Consider the following 7,340-nt stretch of genomic DNA (forward strand, 5'->3'; position numbering starts at 1 on the left):
GTACTCACTGAGGATTATTAACTAGGGTTCAGAACACCAAGCCTCTGATTTTGATTGTACCATTGAATGTGGATAAAACAGTTTTTCAGAGACTTGTTTTCTTCATCTGTAGAATGAATTGATAGGGTACTCGGTCATCTGGTGGGGTTTCACATGTCTCAAAAGGGTAGCTAACTGTTCCACTCAGCTGATTATTATCCTAAGCACATAATATGGCCAGATAGTTCTTTTTCCAGACAAGCAAAAGATGTTTCTTTGCCCAATCTTCAGATTTGTAAACTTGAGCAGATAATTCAAGAAAATATGTACGACCTAGTAGAATGGCCAAATAATATTTAGATCCATGGCCCATCAACTTATGACTTCTGAACTAGAATGAGAAGGATATATTCTGTATCATGTTTCCAAGTTCAGTAGTTGCACATGTTAGTTCTTTGGAAATACCTACTTGGCTAGCTGTCACCCTGGAATCAGAAGCAACTTAGTATGCTGAAGGATGTACTGTGACATCTCATAACACTGGGACCCTCTCAGACTTGGCTATAGAATGGCACAGATAACTTTCATGTTCTCTTCCAATTGTAAATTTCTAAAAAGATCATGGTATAAAGTCTGATATCCTCAGGAGGGCCAAAATGGAGCCAACTCGAAGCCATCTAAGGAAACTGAGCAGTGATGTGGTAGTAAAAGGAATGAAGATTATTTATGAGACCAAGTGACTGAGTCTTTTTCTCGATCTCCTTTTCAACGGTAATTCCTTACCTAATTAGTGGACTGTCTAAACACTTGTTTATGTTTGTAAATTCTTGGTTCACACACTTCTGTTTCCTGGTAAAGCTTCTTTCACAGAATCACAGCTTTTGTTTCAGTGAAACTAAGAGATTTGTAGATAGAAAGGCCAAGTGTTTGGGAACCAAGAAGGTGAAGGATGGGGGTAAAGGTGATGTCAACTTTATGATTAGATCTTACTTTCCTTCCCATTAATGAAATCAAAAGTGTGACAACATTGAAATTTCTTTGCAAATGTACCTCGTGATTGTTGTTGGTGGGTTACGAAGGCCAAGAATGAAAACATCTGATGTGTATTAATGTTAAAGAAACAAAAGATTTAAGATAAGATGGCTCTGAAGCTTGGGATTCACATTCTGGCAAATATCAACAAGCTCAGGCTGTAGTTATGCTTTTTTAAGAAGCTAACTCGATGTTCCAAAGAAACAGAATTCTATAAGTAAGTAATTGGCAGTCATGCCACTGCCTGTTTGGGGAAATAAAGTTTTATTGAAACACAGCATGCCCATTCGTTTATGTGTTGTCTGTGCCTCCTACATGGCTACAACAGCACAGTTGAGAATTTGTGGCAAAGACCAACGGTGTGATCCACAGAGCCTGTCACCATCTGGCCTTTTACAAGGAAAGTTTGCTGACTCCTGCTCTAAGTGGCACTGTCATTCAGGCTCAAATTGACACTACAAAATTAACATCCCCAAAATATGTTATTAGAGAAGAATTTGGGAGTAGTAGCAATATATTTGAGCCTTCATTAGTCTACAAGATGCCTTTGTACAAAGTAGATAAAGTGGCTTCTTCATGCAAATGTTGTACCATACTAAATCTGTAGCAAATTCTTACTTTCATCCACCAGAGAAATCAATAAATACACAAATCTGCGATGTCCCCAATACCAATTGCACTTTCTCATACAAGTATGTCTAGTGATAAAATACTGAATTTGAAGTCAATTCCTGAGTCCTGAGCCTCTGAAATTGACCTGCTGATAACTGGGCAAGCCATATAATCTGTCTAGAACTTAGGTTTGTTTTCTTTTAAACCTTTAAGATAGGAGTAGCTTTTAGTTATTAAGAGGACATAAAATTGCTTTGTAAAGGCTGATAACTACAAAATCAATTCCACTCATGTTTTGGATATTTTCATAGTTCTAGAGCTCCTTCGAGAATGAAATCAGTGTAAGAAGCTTAGAGTAACTAGAAAGATGCATACAGATGAACTGGGCTGGGGGCCAGAAGTGGAGGTATGGCTCTATTTATAGCATGCCAGCCTTGAGCAAAAAGCCAAGCAAGAGCACAAGCTGTTCCAGGTATGTCCAGAGCTGGCACATGTGTGCGTGTATGCACACACATTATAAGTTGATGGGCAGCAGACTGTCGCTGTGTTTAGGAGACATCTGAGACATCTGCTTGGCCTCCTTTGGGCCCTCCTTTGGGCCTCAGCCTGCCTTCATCTGTTGAAAGGTGAGTTCAGGTGCCTGTTGTGCCCTACGTGGAGATGCTAAATTAAAAGTACTACTGAGGCTGTCACTTAACCCAACTCCTAAATCCAGGAGGAATGTTAAGTAGGATTCCATTCGTTTTAACAAGAAGCAACTCAGAGCAGAAGTTATTTTGCCATTTGTGCTTCAGAGAACCCATTGCTCCTACAGGTATTCTGTCTGTAACCAAAGCCGATAAAGGAATTACGTTTTATGTGAGGCATGTGGTTCTAATATGCTTTGTTTGTACCTCATGATGGCTTGTCTAATTTCTAAGCCCAGTTGCATTGGAATTTCACACTCTACTTCTTCAGGTGAAGAAGCTAAAGGAGGTAGACGATGTAGACCACGTTTTATTCCTGGCTTTGTCTGGCATGCTACAATGGTGGTGATACATGGCAGGACATCTGGGGCAAGGGTATGACCCAGTAAGATGGCCAGAGCTCCAATTAGACAGAGCTTGGAGCCAGCACAGCTTGTCAGCACTCAGTTTCTCTTTTTATTAAGGTTCTGCTGTTTAACCTCTAGAGGCCACTTACCCTTCCCACTTCCAAGAAAAGACAGAGGTAAAGGCCAAGATCATTGCCTAGTGCAAGCCCCAGGAACTGACTGGGCCAAAAAGGGCCTGTCTCTTCCTCTCTCAGCAGTCATTCCATTATCAGGCTTCTTGGCTGACAGGTAAGCTCCAAGATGCACAAGCTCCTTAGCTAACATTGCTCTCATAGGAGCAGCTGTGCAAGGAAAGAGTGATGAGTCTTAAGAAAGCCCATGGGGAAGATAAGAACAGTAAGGTTATAAATTCTTGTGGCCATCTTGGTTGGGTTTGTTGTTGTTGATCATGGGGCTTGAACTGAGGGCCTGAGCACTGTCCTTGAGCTTTTGTGCTCAAGGGTAGTACCCTACCACTTTAAGCCACAGCTCCACTCCCAGGTTTTTGGTGGTTAATTGGAGATAAGAGTATCACAGTCTTTCTTCCCCAGATTAGTTTTGAACCATGATCCTCAGAACTCAGCCTACTGAGTAGCTAGGGTTACAGGCGTGAGCCATCATCATCTTGGCTGTTTTAATGGTGTTTTCTCTTGAGCCCATACTGGAGGCCAGAATATTATCCCCTCAAATAACAAGAGTTGCTTTCTGTTTTCATTGTGATTCAATCTGACTTAATCTCAATAAGCTCTAGTCCATAAACTCCTTAATCAGCAGAAGCACCATAAAGACAAAATGCAAAATGCCTGGCATGAAATAAGTTTTTCAAAATGTCTGTACTGAAATAATGACAATTTAATGATTTGATGTCTTAGATTAGCTTCAACGTAATAAGGGAGAAGTAGTGATCTGTGAGTATAGATGAGAGAGGTTGGCCATGAGATGAAAACTGAGCTCAGTGATTGGCCATGGAGGTTTCTCACAGTATTTTCTTTATTTTTGTATTTGTTTGATGTTTTGAATGATAAAAAATGTTTATTAATATCTGAATTAAGTACAAAAAGTTTTCAAAAGAGTGACAAAATCCAGTACAACACTAGAGAATGTTCTTTTCTCTAGGGATATAGCTACAGTGCATTTTGTGGTCGGGCCCTGTGACATAAGTTCAAAACAATGGAATATGGTAGAAGTGGTGTAAGCTCTCGCAAGAATGAGCCTCAGGAGATCCTCTAAGCTTTCTTTCTCTTCACTGGCTCCAGGCTGGATGCAGAAAATGAAGAGCTTCAAGCTCCTAGGCAATTATGGTCCACATGAAACAAACAGGATCTCTGAATTAGTTCATGGAGCAGAGCCCCCCTCCCCTCTAATGATGAACTTGTAACAAACTATGATATGAGTAAGAAATTAGCCTTTATTGTTATGGGTATTATTAAGAAGAAAGGTTTTGAATTGTTTATCTGACAAAACAGGTTTTAAGCATACTATTTTAGACAGAGGAAGAGATTCTCAATAGTTGTTTGACATTCTAGGGAACCTAAAGCTATAATTAACAACCTCCAATGATGTCAGTAATGTTGATAACAACGAAAGGGACATCTCTTTGAATAACCACTACATGCCACTCATAAGGGTTTCATAAGTACTAGTTCATCCCACCACTACAACAAACCTACAAGGGAGAAACTGATATTGTTTCAATTTTAAGTAACTTGCCTAAATCAAAGAAATTGTAAGCACCAGAGCCAAGATTCAAATCCAGGCAGTAAGCTATCCCTTCTCTGGCCTTCAATAGCACCTCAGTGTTTTGGACTTTACTGTAAGTTATGAGTACTGGCATGAAGCAGAGGATAGATCACCTACCAAAGCAGTTTTGAACCTCATTCTGTGGAGGAGTAAAAAGGACAGAAAAAGATCAGAAGTCAGCTGGCCATTCCCCTGCTCAGCAAACTGTAGTTACCCATAGTTTAACAATGGTATCTTTGATCAACAGGGCTAAAACAAAGTGTGAGGGCTTCGTTATTCTCTGACTTAATTCTCTTTATCACTCCATGGTATATCCTGCACTTGCCACAAGGAAGAAATATGACCATGTGCTCTACCTACATCCCTTACTACTACTCTACTTCCTCTTGCTAACCTACCCTTGGTCATCCTTCCCCAAAGCCTGCCTGTGCTCTCCTCAGTCTTCTGGTCAGCTGGGAGCATATAGAATGGCGGAGAGTCATGGAAATGTGTATCCATATCCTTCAAATGACAATAGTAATTAATCACTTCCTGGCCTTCTGACCTCGCTTGCTTGCTTCAGGCACTACCTTCAATGCTAACGGAGCAGAAAGGGAAGCATCACATGCTTGGGCCAGTGTTCTACCTAAAATATTTTCAAATTGTATTTCATGGATGCTTTAAAAACCAGCTGACAAGATGGGAGATGACACAGGGAACATTTTGTGCATGGGGCTCTAAGTCCCATAACCCTACTGTAACAGAGCAGTCCCACTGAATGTGCTCCATGTAAGGTTGTATTTGGAGAATTGCTCCACTCCTGAGAAGAGAGAGAAGAAACTCCTTTCTTTAGAAGACCCTTTGAAAGGCTGCATGGTTGGGTCCCTTTTTTCTTTTCTTTTTTTTTATTCTTGTTTCTTTTTGGCAGTCCTGGGGCTTGAACTCAGGGCCTGAGCACTGTCCCTGATTTTTTTTTTTTCTCAAAGCTAGCACTCTGCCACTTGAGCCATAGCTCCACTTCTGGCTTTTTTCTATATATGTGGTGCTGAGGAATTGAACCCAGGGTTTCATGTATGGGAGGCAAGCACTCTACCACTAGGCCATATTCCCAGTCCCCTACCCCCACTCCCACTCCCATCTCTTGAACCTGTCAGGTTCTTCGATTCTCCCAACTCACACGATTCTGCAGAGTTCTGACGATTTCTGGTCACAACACTTATTCTTCAAGATTCAGAGAGGCAACTTGGCAGAGCACCTGCTGTGAACCCGGAACTGTAGTGACTTGATTCTCGCAGCAGTTTAGTGAAGGTACAGACCAGTTAGTCCCATTTTTACACATGAAGAAGCCAGGCTTACATGACATTCACAGGATCCCATAGTTAGTGTGTCTGAGGCATATTTTAAGCCTGGTGGTCACTGGTAACTTGTGCTCTTTTCACTATCCTTACCAGCAACTAATGAAGCAAGCCAAGACTTGCACCCCACTCCTTCCCCCCACTTCTCCTGTCTACCTTACTTTCATCTCCATTCTTTCATATTAGCCTTTCTAATATTATTATTTTCCTCCTGAGCTGGCTTATTTATCACTTGGCCATGTCTCCTTATTAATGTAACTAGCGCTTAAACATTATGCCTCCCCACTGCCTCGTTCGCCTGCACGGTGCTGAGCACTTATGAGCAGGGCAATTAGGCTGCACTCAGAGGGGCCATCACATCTGCATCTTCAGCCGCTTTCACAGGGAAGCAGGATGGAGAGGAAAGGGTGTGAGATAGCATATGGCATGTATGTGAATGATGGAAAAGGGACAAAGGTGGGGTGGATGACAGGATGAAGCAGCACCAGGCATTTCTCCCTTGGCATTCATTTACTTCAGAATGACCTGCTTGTGTCTCAGGGCCATGAGCCTCTAGGAGGGCCCTAAGATCGCTACTGCCAAATAACCCCTTCTATCTTATCTGCATGGCAAATAAACAGAAGCTGCTGTGACCACTCACTTATTGACACCTACTGTGTACCTTGCATGTATTTAATCTCACCATGCCACAACCTAGCAAGCTGGGTCTTGATAGTCTCCATGACATAGGTAAGGAATCCAAGCCCCAAGGATATAGCTGAAGCTAACACAACTAGCAAGTAGCAAAGTAAAAAAGAAGGCAGAAAAACCTGAAAATGAATGAAGGGTTGGGGGAAGGGGCAGTTGTCACCAGAGACTCTCAGAGATGCCCCTTCTTATTTTTATACAGATGATAGTATATAGACTTTCTTTCATGCCCCTTTTGTATTTCTCTCTCTCTCTGTGTGTGTGTGTGTGTGTGTGTGTGTGTGTGTGTGTGTGTTTCCATATCAGTACTGCTATAATATGAGTTTTAAGTGTTCTGCAAAGGTCTTCCTGGTCAAGGCTTGGTCATCATCAGTGTGCTCTAGGAGGTGCTGTAAACATTAAGAGGACATAGTTATGTGGCTGGGGTGTGTCCTCGAAGGAACGGATAGGACCCTAGTGCCATTCATGGGCTCCTATAATGATAGGCTGCCTTGCCACAAGTTTAAAAACAACAAACCAACAAGTCATAAACCAGAACATCTGAATCCGTAAGCCAAATAAACCTTCTCTCACTGTCATTGTCTCAGGTTTTTCTTATAGTGACATGAAGCTAGACAATGCAAGCATATTCGAAAAAAAATTATATGTTATAGGATTTACTTAACTACTCTCTTTATTGATAGAATTTATTCACAATAAATGTGAAGATGGCTGTAGATGAAAGGATGTCCTACTATCCTGATGTCTTCTAGGCTTGCAATTATCACCTGCCTTCCCCAGACTTTAGGCATATCAAGGCCTCAGCTTCTGAAGGTGGAATGGGGTGTAGGGGAAGACAAGAGACAAAGTGGGCTTATACCTCTACTGGCTGCAGTCTTATTTTT

The sequence above is a fragment of the Perognathus longimembris genome, chromosome 14 (assembly GCF_023159225.1).
Source record: "Perognathus longimembris pacificus isolate PPM17 chromosome 14, ASM2315922v1, whole genome shotgun sequence".
Taxonomy (NCBI): domain Eukaryota; kingdom Metazoa; phylum Chordata; class Mammalia; order Rodentia; family Heteromyidae; genus Perognathus; species Perognathus longimembris.